Source organism: Pongo abelii, chromosome 10, assembly GCF_028885655.2.
Source record: "Pongo abelii isolate AG06213 chromosome 10, NHGRI_mPonAbe1-v2.0_pri, whole genome shotgun sequence".
NCBI lineage: Eukaryota > Metazoa > Chordata > Mammalia > Primates > Hominidae > Pongo > Pongo abelii.
Window position 1 is genome coordinate 75257965 of NC_071995.2, and position 20319 is coordinate 75278283.

Here is a 20319-nt window from a genome sequence, read left to right on the forward strand (position 1 = left end):
AATCTTACAAGTACTGTAGCTACTTAAGAGGGGACCCGCGTTACTGGAGCTAGTCATATTTTTATGTGCTACCTCTACTCAGGGAAAGGAATGAGGGAGGGGTTCAGAGAGAAGCAAAGTGGAATCCACTTCTATAACTCTGTCCAAATACTGCTCGCTCAGTTTGCTTTAGCTTTGTTAAAAAAATAACTTTTAGGCTTTCTTTGTATTTGTTAAATTAAAATTTTCTTTCTTTTTTTTTTTTTTTTTTTTTTTTTGAGACGGAGTGGTGCTCTGCTGCCCAGTCTGGAGAGCAGTGGTGCGATCTCGGCTTAGTGCAACCTCCACACCTTGGGTTCAAGTGATTCTCCTACCTCAGACTCCTGAGTAGCTGAGATTACAGGCATGCGCCACCATGCCTGGCTAATTTTTTGTATATTCAGTAGAGATGGGGTTTCACCATGTTGGCCAGGCTGGTCTTGAACTCCTGGCCTCAAGTGATCCACCCAACTCGGCCTCCCAGAATGTTGGGATTACAGGCGTGAGCCATCGCACCTGGCCTAACATTTTCTTCATGTAAAAGTACTACATTCACGTTGTTCAGAGAGTCAAACAGTTCTATGAGGGTCATTAAAATAAACACCAGCCACTAATGCCTCCCACATTGCTCATTACCCAGAGATAAGCACTTTTGTCTATATTTAGATATTTTCATTGATGCTTGATATCTGGATATCTTTAAATAACTTTAATGTATTGCTATTTCTTGCTTTTTCAGTTTTAGCCCTTATTTACTGCTTTCCTACAATGAAAGTCAAGAGTTTAGCTCTTTCACTCACCTCCCTGTCCGCCCCAAATGCATGCATGTACTCCCCATCCATCCATTCTGTCATCCTGTCAATACAGTTTTATGATATTTAAACATTTGTTTGGATCTATATTTAGCATTTAAGTAAGTATCCCTATACAAATGCTGGTTAGACTCGAATAATGTGTTATATATACTCTATGATTATTTTTTTCTTTACTTGGTGATATGGTTTGGCTGTGTCCCCACCCAAATCTCATCTTGAATTGTAGCTCCCGTAATCCCCACGTGTCATGAGAGGGACTCAGTGGGAGGTAATTGAATCGTAGGTGTGGGTTTTCCCGTGCTGTTCTCATGAAAGTGAATAAATCTCATGATATCTGATGGTTTTATAAAGGGCAGTTCCCCTGCACACACTTTCTTGTCTGCTGCCATGTAAGATGTGCCTCTGCTCCTCCTTCACCTCCTCCTCACCTTGTGAGGCCTCCTCAGTCATGTGGAACTGTGAGTCCATTAAACATCTTTTTCTTTATAAGTTACCCCATCTAAGGTATTTCTTCATAGCAGTATGAAAATGGACTAAGACACCTGGCAATACTTTGTTTTTTGGGGATTAACAATGATCTTCCTTGATGATAATTATTTTTATGTATTTACTACAAATTCAATGCCAACCATCCCCCCACCCCCATTGTCTAAACCTTTTATTAACACGAGAAATATTCTATCAGTTTCATCTTTTGGAGGTAACTTTCCTGAAAACTTCTAATTCACTCAATTTACATGGTAACTTTCAAGACCTGCTGCAGAGCTATCCCCTAGGTTCTCAACCTGGGAGTTTCTTCTCTTTCTTTCTTGTGTTAGAATCTTTGTTTCTTCAGTTCTGAGTCTTTCTCTTCATTTACTTCCCCATTTTAGTGGATCACATTCTTCAGGAGCCTCTGGAGAATGAAAGATGGGAGGTAAATTTTTTGACACTTGTATACCTTTAAGTGTATTTATCCCATCTTCACATTTAATTGATAGTTTTGCTGGATACGAAATTCTAGGTGGAAAATCATTTTCCCTCACAAGTTTAAAGATATTGCTCTGTTGTTATTTTGTAGCTTCAACTGTTGTTGATAAGAAACCAAAATGCCATCATTATTTTGGATTGTGTGTAAAACCTATTCTTTCTGGAATTTTTTTTTTGTATCTGCTCTTCTTTCTAATGTCCTGAAGTGTTACAATAATGTGCAGTAATGTGGGGCTGTTTTCATCCATTGTGCTCGGCATTCACTCTGGAAACCTGTCTTCAGTTATGTTCACATTTTTCAAACGTGGTTTTAATTTTATCCCTCAACATGATCTTTTGAAACATGCCTATTGCACCACAATTGGATTTCCTAAGTTAATCATCTGATTTTCCTATTTTCGTTCTACTACTTACTACTTCGGTCCTTTTCCTACTTTCTGAGGGGCTTCCTTATTATTTCCTCTGTGTGTGTGTGTGTGTGTTTTGAGACAGCATCTTGCTCTGTCACCCAGGCTGGAGTGCAGTGGTGCCAACATGGCTCACTACAGCCTTGACTTCCTGGACTTAAATGATCCTCCTGCCTTAGCTTCCTGAGTAGCTGGGACCACAGTAGTGCACCGCCATGCCTGGCTAATTTTTAATTTTTTTTTTTTTGGTAGACAGAGGGTCTTGACATATTGCTCAGGCTGGCCTCAAACTTCTAGGCTCAAGCAATCCTCCTGCCTGGGCCTCCCAAAGTGTTGGGATTACAAGCTTGAGCCGCTGTGCCTGCCAATTATTTCTTTTAGTCTTTCTGTTATTTTAAATTTCTACAATCATCTTTTAAATTTTTAAACATCAATTTTATAGAGGTATAATTTATACAAACAAAACACACTTATTTAAGGGTACAGCTTAATAAGGTTTGACCATGTATACTCAATCAATACATGGACATTTCAATTACACCAGAATGTTTCCTCATGTTCCTTTGCAGGGTTTTATTTTACATCTTTTTTATCAGTTTACTTTTAACCTATCTATTTTTATATTTAAAGTGGCTCCTTGTACATAGCATATAGTTGTGTTTTTATTCTTTATACAGACTGACAACCTCTGCCTTTTAATTGGCATGTTTAGATCATTTCATTTAATGTAATTATTTATCTGGTTGGATTTAAATAGACCATCCATTATGCCATTGGTTTTCTATTTGTACATCTAATAATTGTTCATTTTTCCTATTTTTCTACCTTCTTTTGGATTAATTGAATATTTTTTTCCTGTTCAATTTTGTTTTTACTCTTGGCTTATTCACTATAATTTTACTACCATTTTTTAATTTCTTTCAAGAGATTCTTTTTCATTTCTGAGTATTCTTTTTTATGCCATTGTATTTTTGTCTCATAGGTACATTTTTCATAAAAAATATTAATACATTTTTGAGGTTTTCTTTCCATTGCACAGTCTTTCCAAGTTTCTCGCCTCTGTCTATTTTGTCTTCCTTAAAAAATTTTTGTAAACATTTGTGGTATACAACATGATGTTTTGAAATATGTGTACATTGTGGAATGGCTAAATCAAGCTAATCAATATATGCATTACCTCACAAAAGTATCAGCTATTTGTGGCAAGAATATTTAAAATCTACTTTTTAAGCAATTTTCAAGTATACATTATTATTAACTATAGTCACCATCATACAATAGATCTCTTGAACTTATTCCTCCTGTCTAACTGAAATTTTATATCCTTTAACTTACATAACCCCTTTTCCCCTCTTGTTACTTCCTACCTCTTCCATGAGTTTGACTTTTATAGATTTCATATATAAGTAAGATCATGCAGTATTTGTCTTTCTGTGCTTGGCTTATTTAACTGAACATAATGTCCTCCAGGTTCATTCATGTTGTTACAAATATTTTTTGTTACAAGATAAAATGTTACAAGATTTTATTTTTTAAGGCTGAATAGTATTCTAGTGTGTATGTGCAGCCAATTCTCTATATCCACAAGTTCTGCATCTGCAAATTCAACCAACTTTGGAATAAAAAGATTTTTAAAAATGACAACAGTAGAAAACAGAAACAAAAAACGATACTATATAACTGCTATTTACATAGCATTTACATTGTATTAGGTATTACAGGTAATCTAGAGAGTTTTTTTTTCTTTTTTTTTTTGAAACGGAGTCTCGCTCTGTTGCCCAGGCTGGAGTGCAGTGGCATGATCTCCGCTTACTGCAAGCTCCGCCTCCCGGGTTCACACCATTCTCCTGCCTCAGCCTCCAGAGTAGCTGGGACTACAGGCACTCACCACCATGCCCGGCTAATTTTTTGTATTTTTTAGTAGAGACGGGGTTTCACCGTGTTAGCCAGAATAGTCTAGATTTCCTGACCTCGTGATCTGCCCGCCTCGGCCTCCCAAAGTGCTAGGATTACAGGCGTGAGCCACCGTGCCTGACCGAGAGATGATTTAAAGTATATGGAAGGTTATGTGTAGGTTATATGCAAATACTATGCTATTTTATATAAGGAACTTGATAATCTGAGGATTTGATATCCTTGAGGTATTTGAGAGACAATTATATATTATATTTTCTTTATTAATTTATCTGTTGATAGACACTGAGTTTGATTCTGTATCTTGGGTATCATGAATAACACTGCAATGAACACAGGAGTACAGATATCTCTTCAATATCCTGATTTCATTTCCTTTTGATATATACCCAAGAGTAGAATTGCTGGATCATATGATAGTTCTATTTTTAAATCTTAGTCTCCTAAGAGACTTTCCTCAATGTTTCATGGCATACCATAAGGGATTCCAGTTTAGATATTGACCTACCAACCAAATTGAATCCTTTCTCTTTTGGAGTTTATAAGGTAAGGCACACAGCAGAACAATTAGGCAGCAGTAGAACAACCACATTGAAGAGAGGCTGGGACAAAGGGAAGCTGAGTCACAAGAATGAGTCAACAGCTCATGACCATCTCAGGGGATGACAAACAGATGCTATGGGGTCTCTGGGACTGTGGATGTCTATTGTTTTCTGAATGCGGATGAATAACTTACCAGGTCCATGAAGGCGAACTGAATGACTACTGAAATAAGTTTCTGGGTTGTCCATTTCCTTGTACATCCTTGCAACCAATTCCTACTACACGGTTAAACTGATAGTGCTTGTGTCTTGTAACCTAAAGGATTGTATTAGAACTGTATGTATCCTGAAGGAACCCCTTTAGGGTTCTCTAGAGAGACAGAATTAGTAGGATAGATATATACGTATAAAGAGGAGTTTATTAAGTATTAACTCACGTAATCACAAGGTCCCACAATAGGCCATTTGCAAGCTGACGAACAAGGAGAGCCAGTTCCACTTCCCAAAGTGAAGAACTTGGAGTCTGATGTTCAAGGGCAGGAAGCATCCAGTATGGGAGAAAGATGTAGGCTGGGAGGCTGGGCCAGTTTAGTCTTTTCACATTTTTCTGCCTGCTTTATATTCTAGCCGTGCTGGCAGCTGATTAGATGGTGCCCACCCAGATTAAGAGTGGGTCTGCCTTTCCCAGCCCACTGACTCAAATGTTAATCTTCTTTGGCAACACCCTCACAGACACACCCAGGATCAATACTTTGTATCCTTCAATCCAATCAAGTTGACCCTCAGTATTAACCATCACAAAGGCCTTAGCACACACAAATGATACAAAGTCAAATCAGAAGAAATAATTAATATAAAGGTTAAAATCTGCAGGCTATAGATTTTTGGCTAACAGTTTCACAAAATTCCCATTTTCTCTGGGTGCCTGTAAGGAATATAGACACTAAGAGTGTGTACTCTGTGAGGAGTGCTCTGTGGATTTGAATCCTACTTGTGTGGCCTGAGCTTGTCTGAGCTATATTTCCTCATCTGCAGGGATAATAATCAAAGATAGTTCCAGAATTTCTTTTTAGAAGAGGCTTGTGCTGGCAATCTGGCTGAAAGGGGAGCTTTACACTGAGCTTGCATAGCACTTTTCAAAAATGTCAATTGTCCATATCAAAGAGTCAGGAATGGGTAATGGTGATTGTTGGTGTGTGTTATGTGTATGTTAAAGACGCCCATTGGTACCACCATTCATAATAACAACACTGGTTTCTTATGAAGGCTAAATTAAATCATATATTTAAAAAGTTTAATATAACGATGAACAATAAAGTGTCCTATACATTATTAATGATATTATTAAATTGTTATAATAGTTTTATTATCAAGCAAATGAATGAAGGAGTTATGACTAGGAAGAGCAAGAATGTCTTGAAGTAAGAGGTAGAAGCAGGTTCTGGTGTTTCTACATTGGTTCTTACCAACAGGCTTAATAAACATCTAGTACAAATCTAGAATTGAATGAGTATTAGTCTGTTTGCTGTACTAAATCGTATCCCTTTAACTCTCCAGAGAACTCCTCCTCTGTGGTCACTGCCTGTGTTGAAACTATCTGCTCACTGTATCTTTGCTCTATTACTGTGTCATGCTCTCTTACAACTGCATTTCTAGGGGACTGTCTTTATAGCGTAGGCAATGATTTGCTCCCCAAACATGCTGCTTCTGATTTTTATATTTTTGTCCTGACAGCCAATTCAGTTTCAGCTCCTGATGGCCAGGCACCCTATTATTTTTCCTGGATTGTTTCTTGCATCAAGTCTTTATTTACTTTGCAAATCTCATATACCTACAGGATACGGCTGAGACAAGGCACACGGAAACAACCCCCAATGTAGACACAAAGGGTATAGTAAAATTATACTGTTAATCAAATCTTATAAAATGTATTTCTCTTATTTTTGCTCATTCAAAACTTCCCATGAATTATCATCTAAGTTGAGACATAGTTTCAGGAAGCCATGGTTGCTGAGGCTTGAAGAATTAATGCTCTTTGAGGCAGAACTGGGGCATCTATTTGCCTGCTCCAACTGTTTAAGATAACTCAGCATTCCCATGCACACACATATAGAACTAAATTTGCTTTGATGATATCTCCTTTTTCATCACTGTCATGCTTACTTCTACTTACATTACTTACTGTTTTTTTCATGCTAGATTTGGTGTTGCTTTGGTTTGGCTTTTCTGAATAGGTTTCAGCTTGATTTGTCCCTTTATCTCCATGTGGCCCTTAAATGCAACTCCATTGTCCACAGCTTTGACTTGTGGTCTTTAGGAGGGACCTCTCCCTTTGACCCTTCAGTGATCCATCCATCCTTCCTTGGTCCTGCGTTGGAAGTTGGGGAGTTGGATATGCTCCAACTTTTAAGGACTTTGGCTATCATCAGGATGGCCAGCTCTCAACATTTATTTCTATTAACACTTAGGAAGGATGACTTTCACATAAACAACACATTGCCACTGGTGTAGCTGGGTTTTGTAAAACTCCTACCACACTAGAAATATCTTTAGTCTTTTTCTCCAACTCAAGAATGCAACTAGTAGAAGTGTCAGCAAGAATGGCATTATTAGTAGGATATCTTTAAATTGACTGTGATTTATAAACATCATTACTTTATAATACAAAATAATACTTCAGATGTACTTCAAAATTGGATAAGATACTTCAGTTATTTTTTAAGCTTTTTTTTTTAAAGCAAAGGAATTCTTTTTATCAGGGGCCTTTAAATAAGAAGCCCAACATATAAAAAAACTGAGAAAATTTCACTGATTGGATTAGGATGGGGTCCAGAACTTGATTCCTTCAGTGTTCTGTGAACCCTAAAGCTCCTCAATAAAATCCTTTGGGCTTTGCACAGCACAATTTGAAACTCAATGGCCTTGCTTACATTGTAAATAACAAGCAATGATTCCGTGGAGTTGGAACCACTGAACTGTGACAGCATAGTACCATTTGGAATATTCGAACTGAACTTTAGTGCACTGCCCTATTCCATCATTACCATGTTTCTCCAGGCCATTTGGTAATTGTCAGACTCTCTTGTGACTCTTGAAAATGACCTAGGAGACAAGGATACCTGGACTCCTGCCCTCTCCTAGGCTCTCAATGCCATCTCATCTTCATCCAACTCACCCTCTTCTGCCTGGCTCTTGTTTTATTGAGTGCCATCTGTCCACTTCGCCGTGCCCTCTGGAACCCTCTTTCATTGTCAATATACTCCATTATCTACTCCACACCAAGTTTTGCTCTTTTCTGTATGTTTCCTTATCTTAGTTAATGACAACACCATCCTCCTCCTGCTCTCTAAGTCATCATCCCTGATTACTCCCTCTCAAGTACCCTCCACTTCAAATTAGTCACCAATTCCTATGAATTCTAGTTCTGAACTGTCTCACAAATCTGACATCATCATCTCTCCTCTAGGCTGTTAAAATAACTCCTTGAACACACACCTTTGAATATAGTCTGTACTTTAAAAAGTTTTCTGAATGCAGTGCTTATTAGTTTTAATCTTTCCCAAATGTCTGTGCCATCATTCTTGGCTTCACCCCTGCTTTTTCTATTCTTCCTGGCTTTAATCTCACATTTGGATAAAGATATTTGAGATGTTTTTCTATGCAATGTTTATAGTGGGCTGTCTTTTGAAAGACCAACAGTGATAGCCTTAAGGTAAGATTTATATATATATGTATATAACAAATTTTAGCAATTTTACTTACTTTTATTTTCTTTTCTATTATATATATTTTTATTATACTTTAAGTTCTAGGGTACATGTGCACAATGTGCAGGTTTGTTACATATGTATACATGTGCCATGTTTGTGTGCTGCATCCATTAACTCGTCATTTACATTAGGTATATCTCCACTTACTTTTGTTTTCTAGAGAAGAAGTTCTCAACCTTGGTTTTGTTTTGATCAGGTATTTTGGAGATCAAAATACCAGGGAGAAGTAAAATAATAGCACGCTTGGAAGCATGCATGACTCAAAGTCATTTTTACATTGCAGTTGGTCAAAAATCTGAGTTTTCTCAAGGGAGGGTGACATGTTTGATAACATCATCTGATGTGTATAACTTAAATCTCCCAGTGTCTCAGTTTCTTCATTTGTAAAGTGGATATTTTAATGTAATCCAGATCAATGATACCCAGATTATAGGAAGGCAAAGTTAATTGTATGATTAATGCAGAATTCCTAGCACAGGGCGTTACTCAAAATGAACTTTCAATGACTAGGAGGCATTACAATCAATCCAGAGAAGAGACATCAGGAAATTTTACAGCTTATAGTTCTTACCTGACCCAGAGATGTATTAAGTTTTGATTGTACTGTGTTTTTTATTCTTTTAAGGTGAATTGGTTACCAACATTAACAAACTGGGGGGATATTATATAAAATACATATTTTAGTTTTCTTTCGAAACACTTGAAAATGTGGTAATACTAATTGATAGTGGTCAAGAACTCTATAAAGTTAATCCTAGTCACTGCTCTGTCTATTACTTTATACCAAGGGTGCATTATTCTTTCACTACCAGTCTGTTTCCACCTCCTGGTCTGAATAATTTTGGTGGACCTGTCCTGTTACTTTAGGGATTAATAAATTTGATTTAAATTACATCAACTTTTGCAAATGATAGTACTGTCTCTTCAAAGAGCAAGCATGAGTCATGCTCTTCTGATGGCCTTTCTGATGTAGTTTAAAGACTTACAAAGCTGTTCATACTCGGTAAACACCTCTCATTTGAAAAACTGTGGTAGGCATGAGTGTCTCCTTGAGAAACACCCTGTTGTTGCTCTCAGGGATTTTGTTATCTAGTAAGAAGGAAAAGACAAGGACACGTGTAATCATACATCAGGGAATAATGTGGTTATGTCCAATAATAGAAGTACAGAGAGATGTTGTGCCACAGAGAGAAAAAGTGTATTTGGATGAAATCTGGGAAAGAACAGTGCAGTCTTCATGAAGTGTTTCATTTATTCAGCAAATGCATTTAGGGACATTACACAGAGGAATAAGTGGTGTGTATTGGGCATATAGAACCTGCTCTTAAAGGACAGGGAGTCTAATGGGGGAGAGATGAGCAAGTGAGACCAGCAAAGTATTATAGGGAAAGACTACAAGGGAAATGGATAACAAATAGTTTAGTGCAGTGATTGATTCTACCTGAAGTTAGAGACATGGGGAAATTTATCTTGGGGGACTCCAAAGAGGATATAACTCACATTTGGAATTTAAATGGTGAGCAAGCGCTCAGGTAATGAAGAGGAGATAAGAGTGAGTTTTAGGTAGATTAAGCCAAAGAAAGTAAGATATGTTAATTGGATTTTAAAGAAAAGATAGGGTTTTAATAGTTATACATGGAAATTTGGTGTATTAGGTAGAGAGAAGAGCCATAATTAAGGCATGTGGTTTAGGGCATATTCAAGATTGATCAATAACTCGCTTTGACCCCGTCAGAGTGTAGTGAGAGTTTAGAGTAGAAAGCAAGATGGGTTTTAGATTATGGAAGGCCGTGGGAGCCAAAGCAAAAAGTTTAACTTTAGGAAATGGGGTGTGCCAGAATGTTCTTGAATGTGGAAAGACAGGCCCAAGGCTAAACTGTAAGAGAAGAATTCTGGTGACAAATGTGGGTGGGGGTGGATCATAGTGAGGAGAGACTGGTGTGTGTGTGGGAAGGGGAGGTGAGATTAACTGGACTTGAGACTGCTGAGTCTCTTAAGGATTATGGAAGATTTTGGGGGGGCAATGCCCAGATGTTGCCATAACCTTATCTTTTGTTTTAAAATGAAAGTATTATGTAAACAGAGAGGAGAATAAAAATATTATGTAAAAAGAGAGGAACACTACACAACACAAATAAACAAGGCTGAAAAGCCTTGTTTATTGTGAGGAGGAGGGGAGAAACTGGGGTGAGAAACGTTGCTACCTGTTGCAGCAGCTACCTGATCACCCAAGAGATTTGCATAATTTCTTCCTCCCACTATATCCCATTCCAGCAGCCAATATCTGTAACAAAAGGGAAGCTATTATGGAAGAAAATGTAATAAAAATATTATCTAGGCATTTGTTTGCACTATCTGTAGTCAGCATTTTATGGATTCTGACTCATTCAATCCCCATAACAACACTGTGTGGTAGATTATTTATTCCATTTTACCGTTGAAATAACCAGGACTTTGAGAGGGGAAGTGACACATGCAAGGTCATGTAATGAGTAAGTGGCAGGGCCGAGATCTGAACCCAGAAATATCCAGATTCAAAGCCCATTATTTCTCCAACAAATCCATCCTATTATTTTGCATTTTTGTATTATTTTAGAAAATGCTCTTATAAAATATTATTGTTGATATATGTCTCCCAAGTTGATATCACACATCTCAAATTTGTACATTAAGGAAAGAAGCAAATTAAGGAAATTCAGATAAACGGAATACATTCCTTTCCAATTTTGTTCATGCAAGTTTAACTTTTACATACTGAAAAGCCTATATTACAAAATTAGGCAACCACAAATGTAAATGTTATTTAGTTTTTTTCTTATACTTATTAGACTGATTGTAAGAGTTGATCTCACCTAAGATTAGAAAATAGTTTTGTACATCACCTCTCACAGGAACATAAAAAATTAAACTGATAAATTTATGTGCCATTGTGAATTCTTTATGACTGAGTTGTCAATTGCTTTCTTTAGGCAATGAGCCAATGTTTATGAAGTAGCTACAATGGGCAGAGTGCTTTGCCAGGATCTGTGGAAAGTTTCAAAAGATGCAGCTGTAGACATGATTTCCATCACAAGAGAGTTATGATCTAATAAAAAAGATGGACAAAATATATAAAATAGGGGAGAACATGAGCACATATATAACTACATCTCTATGACATGAGATCATGTATGCGTTACTAGAAAACAATGATGACTATAACAGTGATAGATACATGTCTAGGGACTACAAAAATGGCCAGAGTTAAGCAGGAGTGCTTCTCATAGACTGAATATGATGAAGTAGTCAATTCTGAGAAAAATTTGAAAGAAATTTTATAAAATTAGAAACCAAAGAAGTCTGTAGAATTCAAATACTTTTTAGACTTTTAATCTTTCCAAGTTGTACAGTCTGTGACTAATAAGTGATATGAAGTAGAAAAACTTCAAACCAATTTAGCATGCAATGTTTTACATTCTCAGTAGAGCTTATAAACTTCATTCATTTTCAAAGTTGCTCAGATTTAAACAGAAGATAACTGGAAGGCTAGTGGGTACAAATGAAACAGTACACAGAGTCATTAAAACAAATATATATGATATTATGATAAAAGTTGCTCCTATTAATTCATGATAACATTCATTATTTTAGATTTAACAGTAAAATAAGGTATTATATTGATGTTATGATTCAGTGAAAAATCCATTGAAGTAGTAACTATTCTCTGGGTCTTCCAGTTTTGAATATAGCTGTCAATAATTATTGATTAAGAATTAATAGTTATATTCACAATAGTTTAATCTATATTAGTGATAGCCTATGGTTCACATTAGTCATGGAATGTGGCAGCTTTGGAATTAGGGGTTTGAATTCTGAAAGTCCTTAGTTTCTGCCATTCTACTCTATGTATAACCAGAAAAACAATCCTTTATGCTCGTTGAGGAAAAGTATAATACAATGGCTCAAGAGCTGGATGAAAACAGAAGGAATTATGGTTTTGTTTCTGATTTAGAACAGGATTAGCTCCTACTTTGAACAAATGTTGTATAAAGTAGTCCCTTGTTATCTGCAGGGGATATGTTCCAAGATGCCTGAAATTGTGGATAGTAGTGAACCAGATTGCTGTCAATTGGAACAAATTTCTGCTTATGTCTTCTACCTACAGATTTAATGCCTTTTCTATTTTGCCTAAGCACTTATGCACTGTGGATGTAATTTTTGCTGTTTGAGGTAGGACAGCAAAACTAGCATGAATTTCTGTTTCCTTCTTCACAGTTTGACAAATAGATTTGTTCTTACTGTAGATCTCAGCAACCTCAGTGTATGATTTTTTTCTTTACTTATTAAGTCAAGGGCTTTCACCTTTTCACTTAAAGGAAGCACTTTGCAGCTTCTCTTCGGCATATCCGAATTGCCAGTATCACTACTCTTGTGCTTTGGGACCATTATGAAGTCAAATAAAGATTATTTGAACACAAGCACTGACATACCACAACAGTTAACCTAATAACTGAGGCGGCTGCTCAGTGACTAACAGTCTGGTTGATTAGGCAGCAAGGATATGCTGGACAAAGGGATGATTCACATCCCTACATGAGACAGAGCAGGATGGCCTGAGATTTCATCATACTACTCAGAATAGCATACAATTTTAAACTCATGAATTGTTTCTTTCTAGAATTTTCTATGTAATATTTTTGTACTGCAGTTGACTGCGGGTAACTGAGACTGGAAAAAGTGAAACCACAGGTAAGGAGGGACTACTACATCTTTGAGCACTGATTTTTTTTCATTTGTCCTTTCATTCATTCATGTTTTTATGAGGGTCTACAATGTGCTAGGTACTGTTATAAAGTGGATCAAAACAAAACTAGTCCTTGCCTTATTAGAACTTATATAATGGAGGGAAAAGAAGTAAATACTGATAAAGATGAAATTTCAGATTGTGAAATATCTTTGAAAAAAAAGTAAGATGCTATGAGAGAGAACCAGGGGCTGGCAGTGAACCAGTTTTAGGTTGTCTGGTTAGGAAAGTCTCTCTGAGGTAGTGACATTTGAGCAGGGACTTGAGCTGGCGATTTCAAGAGAAGAAAATGAGAAGGCCATGCCAGGCCCAGGAAACAACACTTACAGAGACCCTAGTGAAAGGATGTGGCAAGTATTAATATGAGGAACCTAGAGGAGGCTGATATGAGTGTAGCTTTGGAAATAAAGAGGAGAGTGGTCATGGGTTAGAATAAGTTTTGAGAAGCTAGATCAGCACAGGGCTTCTTACACCTTAGTCATGTTAAGGGCATTGGATTTTTATTGTAGGGACAGGGGACACCATTGAGTTTTAGTTGAGGAATGACAGGAGCCTCAGGCTGTTGTATGGAGGGTGGATTGAAGGGAGACAAAAGGAATCAGGGAGAACAATGAAGAGAAAGAACCTTAATACATTGCCTAGTTGATAGATGATGGTAGTAGACTTTCCCACAGGGATGACAGTCTAAATGAACAGAAGGGGAAAATCCCAGGATGTATTATGGAAGCAGAATGAATAAAACTCATTAATAAATCAAATGTGGGATAAGGAGAGGTGTAAAAAATGAGAGGAGCTATTTATAAAAATTATATTCTGGCTTACAATAATATACTAAACATCAAGGGCATTGCTACCAATATTATAAAGGTAATAACTTTTTAATTAGACTTTATTTTTTGAGTAGTTTTAATTTCACAGCGACATTGGGTGCAAGGTACAGAGATTCCCCAATACTTTCTGCCCTCACACATATGTAGCCTCTCCCCATATTAACCTCTGCCACAAGAGTGGGACCTGTGTTATAACTGATAAACCTGCATGATGCATCATTTCATCCAGACTCCATAGTTTACATGGCCCACAGTTTACACGGTTCACTCTTGGTGTTATACATTCTATAGTTTCAGACCAATTTATATTGACATGTACTCACTAATATAATATCATACACAGTAGTTTCATTGCCCTCAAAATTTTCTGTGCTCTGCCCACTTATTCTTTTCTTACTGCTACCCACTGTAAACCAGTGCTCTTTTTACTGTCTTCATAGTTTTGCCTTTCCCAGAATGTCATTTAATGGGAATTATACAGTATGTAGCCTTTTCAGATTGGTTTCTCTTACTTAGTAATATGCATTTAAGTTTCCTTCATGTCTTTTCATGGCATGACAGCTAACTGCTTTTGGCACTGAATAATATTCCATTGTCTGGAAAAATCACAGTTTATCTACCGATGCACCTACTTAAGGATGCCTCAGTTGTTTCTAAGTTTTGGCAATTATAAATAAAGCTGTTATAAACATCCATGTGTAGGTATTTGTAGGGACATGGTTCCAATTTCTTTGGGTAAATACCAAGGAATGTGATTACTGGATCATATGGCAAGAGTATACTTAGTTTTGTAAGAAACCACCAAACTGTCTTCCAAAGTGTCTGTGCCATTTGCATTCTCACCAGCAGTGAATGAAAGTTCCTGTTTCTCCATATTCTTGCCAGCATTTGGTGGTGTTAAGGTTTTGGATTTTAGCCATTGTAATAGCTTGTAGTAATTGTAAAGAAAACAACTGCTTGTTTGTTGATTGTTGTTTTTATTTGCATTTCCCAACATCAAAAAATTCAGATAATGAATTCATTTCTTTTTCCACTTGGAAGAAACATCTTGAAAAAATTTGAATGTTAAACAATACATGCTACTAAATTGTAAGAGAAACCATGAATTTAGAGACAAACCTTTAATCCAGAAGTAGCAAACACTGAAATAATTTGATACCTAAATTACAATTTTAGACCAAGAAAATCAGCCAAAAGGACTTAAAAGTATAAATAAATTGGCCTAAGAATCTTTTTTAGGGACCATCCTGCTCTTTCCTTAGAAAAATTACCAGTCTTAAAGACACTTTGGTTTGGAAACACTATAATATTTGAGGTTAATCGCCCTTCCAGAAAAAAGTCCCTATGGGGATAAGGCAACAGTGTGGGTTACTAGAGAGAATTCAGGGATGAACAAAGAGATGGTTATTCTGAGTCAGAAAGGACTTGGTCATATATTCAATTCTGGAAACATCAGTCATCCTTGCTGTGCAAATCAGTGAGAACTAGAAATAACTCTTGTGTTAGAGAAAGGATCTTAGTAAAAACACCCACATGGGGCATTATCTTTGTCATAGAGAGAGAGACAGAATTCTAATAAATAGCATTTGAAGTAGATGGATCCATGGCAACATGGCAACCTCCTTTGGTGCCCAAGGACCATTGGTAAGTGAAGGCCCAGAAGGCAACCTAAAGTGGGAAAGCAAAAAGCAAAAAAAGCTCAGATTTCTTAATTTTAACTATTACCTGATAAATATAGTTCAATGAAATGGAATGAGCATCAACAAATGCTCCAGGGGCACATAGAATTTCAGAGATTTCAGTAAGCTCCTGGAAGCTGACACAAAATCTGCAAGCTTATTGTAGGAGGGTCTGACACTCAGATGTAGATCTTTGGAGTCATGTAGATAAGGGCCTTCTTCAAGCAGGACCAGGGGCTGGGAGGGATTGGAGTACAGCAGTCATTGTAGAGAAAGAGCAATGAAGTCTGGGGAGCAGGAGGGAGCCTGGGGACTTAGACTTGAACTCACTGAGAATCAGGTGTGCAGAGGGCTTGAGTATCCCACAAGACTTAGTTGATGCTATCAAAAATGTGACTCAGCTCACAATAAATTACCACTTCACACCCACTAGGATGGCTAGAATAAAAAAGACAGTAAGTATTTTCAAGAATGTTGAAAAATTGAAACCCTCTTAGATCACTGGTGGGAATGCAAAATAATACAGCCACTTTGGAAAACAGGCTGGCAGTTCCTCAAATGGTTAAACATACTTACCATATGATCCAGAATTTCTACTCTTACGTATATAACAAAGAGAAATGAAAACATAAGTCTGCATAAAATCTATATTCAAGTATTTATAGCAGCACATTCATAATGGCCCAAAAGTCTATCAACTGATTAATGGATAAATAAAATGTGGTATATCGATACAATGAAACATTATTTGGTGATTACAAGAAATTTACTTCTACGTGGTACAACATAGATGAACCTTGAAAACACTGTGCTAAGTGAAAGAAGCCGGTCACAAAGGAATACATATCATATGATTCCATTTACATGAAATGTGCAGAATAGGTAAATCTATAAAGATAGAAAGTAGGCCAGGCACAGTGGCTCACACCTGTGATCCCAGCACTTTGGGAGGCTGTGGTGGGAGGATCCCTTGAAGCCAATAGTTCAAGACCAGCCTGGGCAAAAAGCAAGAGTCCTACCACTAAAAAAAAAAAGCTGGACATGGTGGGACTTTCCTGTAGTCTCAGCTACTTGGGAGGCTGAGGTGGGAGAACTGCTTGAGCCCAGGAGTTTGAGGCTGCAGTGAGCAATGATTGTGCCATTGCACTCCAGCCTGGGTAAAAGAGTAAGACCCTGTCTTAAAAAAAAAAAAAAAAGAAAAAAGAAAGTAGATTAGTGGCTTCCCAGGGCTTAGGGGGTGTGGAAGGGTCAGAGACAAGGGCTATGGGGTTTGTTATTTTTTTGGGGGGTGACAGAAATGTTCTGAAATTAGTTGTGCTGACAGATGCACAACTTTGTGAATATATTAAAAGTTATTGAATTATACTCTTTAAATCGTTGAATTGTGTGGTATGTGAATCATAACTTCCCCACTTCCTCCAAAATAAATATGTCTTCACTAACATCCTATCTTGGTTTCCAGTACCTTAATCTGACAAGAGGAGGCAGGGCTGATTCCCCAAGAAGGGATTGAAGATAGAGGACAAAACCAGCCCCATTTTTATTTCAATAAAGGCCAAGTAGAATTATAGGTGTTAATTTTGCAGAGTTTTAATGGGTTGATTGATTTGGTGTAAACTCTGGGGCTACTAGCAATAAAAATTCTTTGGAAAAAAGTCAAAGTTGAAATAATGTCAGAGAGAATACGTCAGCAAAAAGGTTGAAAATGTAAGTTCTGTTAAACACACATACTTAGAGGGGGAGAAAATCACAGAAGAGCCAGCTATGGCAGCTGAAAGAGGGGCAATGCTAAAGACTCACATTTTTAATTTAAAAATCAGTGTTCCCTGGGCAGCAATAAATTTTTGCCTATACTATACACAAAAAATTCACTCAAAGAGAATAAAAGACCTAAACCTGAGAGCTAAAACTCTAAAACCTTTAGAAGAATACATAAGGGAAACGCTTCATGACATTGAACTTTACAGTGGTGTCTTGGATATGACACCAAAAGCACAGACAATGAAAGAAAAAAAAACCACATAGATTTCATCAAAGTAAAAACTTCTGTGCATTAAGTAACATTCTCAACAGAGTGAAAAGTCACAGAGAAAATATTTGCAAATCATATATCTGATAAGGGATTAATATCCAGAATAAATAAAGAATTCCTACAATTTAACAACAAGAAACAAACAACCCAATTAAAAAATAAACAAAGGGCTTGAGTAGATATTTCTCCAAAGAAGATATACAAATGAACAATAAGCACATGAAAAATGCTCAATATCACTAAAAGCAGGGAACTGCAAACCAAAACCACAATGAGATACCACCTCATATGATTAGGATGATTAAAAAACCAGAGAATAACAAGTGTTGACAAGGATATGGAAAAATTGGAACCCTTGTGCATTTGTAGTGGGAATGTAAAATGGTGAAGCTGCTATGGAAAATAATATGGCAGTTCCTCAAAAAATTAAAAATACAATTACCATATGATCCAGGCATCCTACTTCTGTGTATTGAAAGCAGGGACTTGAATGGATTTTTGTACACCCATATTTATAACAGCATTGTTCACAATAGCCAAAAGATGGAAGCAATAAAAGTGTCTAGTGACAGATGAATGGATAAAAAATAATAGCATATACTACATACAATGGAATATTATTAGCCTTAAAAAGGCAGCAAATTCTGACACATGCTATAACATGCATAGATCTGGGAGACATTATGCTAAGTGAAATAAGCCAGTCACTATAAGATGAATATTGTATTATTCCATTTATATAAGGTACCTAGATTAGTCAAAAATCATAGAGACAGAAAATATAGGCCGGGCACGGTGGCTTATGCCTGTAATCCCAGCACTTTGGGAGGCCGAGGCGGTGGATCACCTGAGGTTAGGAGTTCGAGACCAGCCTGACCAACATGGAGAAACCCCGTCACTACTAAAAATACAGGCGTGGAGGCACATGCCTGTAATCTCAGCTACTTGAGAGGCTGAGGCAGGAGAATTGCTTGAACCTGGGAGGCAGGGGTTGTGGTGAGCCGAGATTACACCATTGCACTCCAGCCTGGGCAACAAGAGCAAAACTCCATCACAAAAAAAAAAAAAAAAAAAAAGGAAAGAAAATAGAATGGTAGGTTTCAGAAATTGGGTGAAAGAGAGAATGGAGAGTCATTGTTTAATAGTTTTGGAGTTTCAGTTTGAAATGGTGAAAAAATTCTGGAGGTGACTGGTGGTGATGATGGCACAACAGTGTGAATGTACTAAATGCCACTGAATTACAACTTAAAAATGGCTAAAGTGGTAAATTTTATGTTCTGTATATTTTATCTAAATACAAAACAGAAATAGGCTGGGCATGGTGGCTCATGCCTGTAATCCCAGCACTTTGGATGGCCGAGGCAGGTGGATCACCTGAGGTCAGAAGTTTGAGACAAGCTTGGAGAACATGGTGAAACCCTGTCTCTACTAAAAATACAAAAATTAGCCAGGTATGGTGGCACATGCCTGTAGTCCCAGCTACTCAGGAGGCTGAGACAGGAGAATCGCTGAAACCTGGGAGGCAGAGGCTGCAGTGAGCTGAGGTCATGCCAATGCACTCCAGCCTGGGAAAGACAGAGCGAGACTCCATCTCAGAAAACAAACAAACAAACAAACAAACAAAAAATAGGCAGTGGGCTGGATTAGGTCCATGAGCCATAGTTTGTGAATACCTGATCTAGGTGTACTCTTGATTTACACCAATTCAATAGCAGTGTGCCTGCCATGGTTTGAATGTGTTCCCTCCAAAATTCAGGTGTTGCCAATGTGATGGCATTAAGAAGTGCAGCCTGTAAGAGGTGATTCAGCCCTGAGGGCTCCTCCATCATTAATGGGATTAAGGCCCTGGAGGCATTACATAGCCAGCCAGTATTTGGCTAGCTTGCCCTTCTGTCTTCTGCCTTCTACGGACACAACAAGAAGGTCCTCATCACACCAAATACTGGCACCTTGGTCTTGGACTTCCAGCCTCCAGAACTGTAAGAAGTAAATTTCTGTTCTTTATAAATTACACAGTCACAGGTATTCTGTTATAGCAGCACAAAAGAACTAAGACAGAGACCTTGGCAAATAAGCTAATCTAAATTGTGTTTTCCTTTCAGGAATAGTATCTGTCTTTATAGGAATGTGGTAAGATAAAATAAGATAATGCAATATTTACCAAACTCCCTCAGGATAAAAATTCCGCAGAGTGCTTGTTAAAATAAGTTTGTAGACCCAGGAGGACAAGGGGTCTGGGAAGCTAAACAAACACTAGAAAAGCCTGAGAAGCAACAACAACAACAACAAAAAAATGCACTTGTGCTTTACTATGCTTGTACTTTACTTTTTTTTTTTTTTTTTAACCACAGCCACTACTGCCCATAGTAAGTGGTCAGTAAATATACGTAGCTTATTTTTAAAAAATTTCTAACTCCTTCAATCAAATTTTCTTATTAGAGCTTTTTGCTATTATGCTACCTTCCCTGCCCCTAAAGTCTAGGGTATAATATGAATTTTCACAAAGGCTGAGGAAGTGCATTCTGTACACTGTTGAATAGTGAGCTTGATGCCTCTGGAA

The 20319-nt window shown here is 37.3% G+C and overlaps 1 long non-coding RNA gene across 2 annotated transcripts in view; it reads left to right on the forward strand.

Moving 5' to 3' along the window:
- Positions 1–7691: 7691 nt before the first annotated feature.
- LOC129049171 (uncharacterized) overlaps positions 7692–20319 on the forward strand; it is a 52286-nt gene continuing 39658 nt past the window's right edge. Inside the window, exon 1 of one of the 2 annotated variants that reach the window (XR_008512006.2) lies at positions 7692–8377. This is a non-coding gene — a long non-coding RNA (uncharacterized LOC129049171). The remainder of the gene's footprint in view (positions 8378–20319) is intronic. The other variant, XR_008512005.2, reaches the window with a different exon arrangement.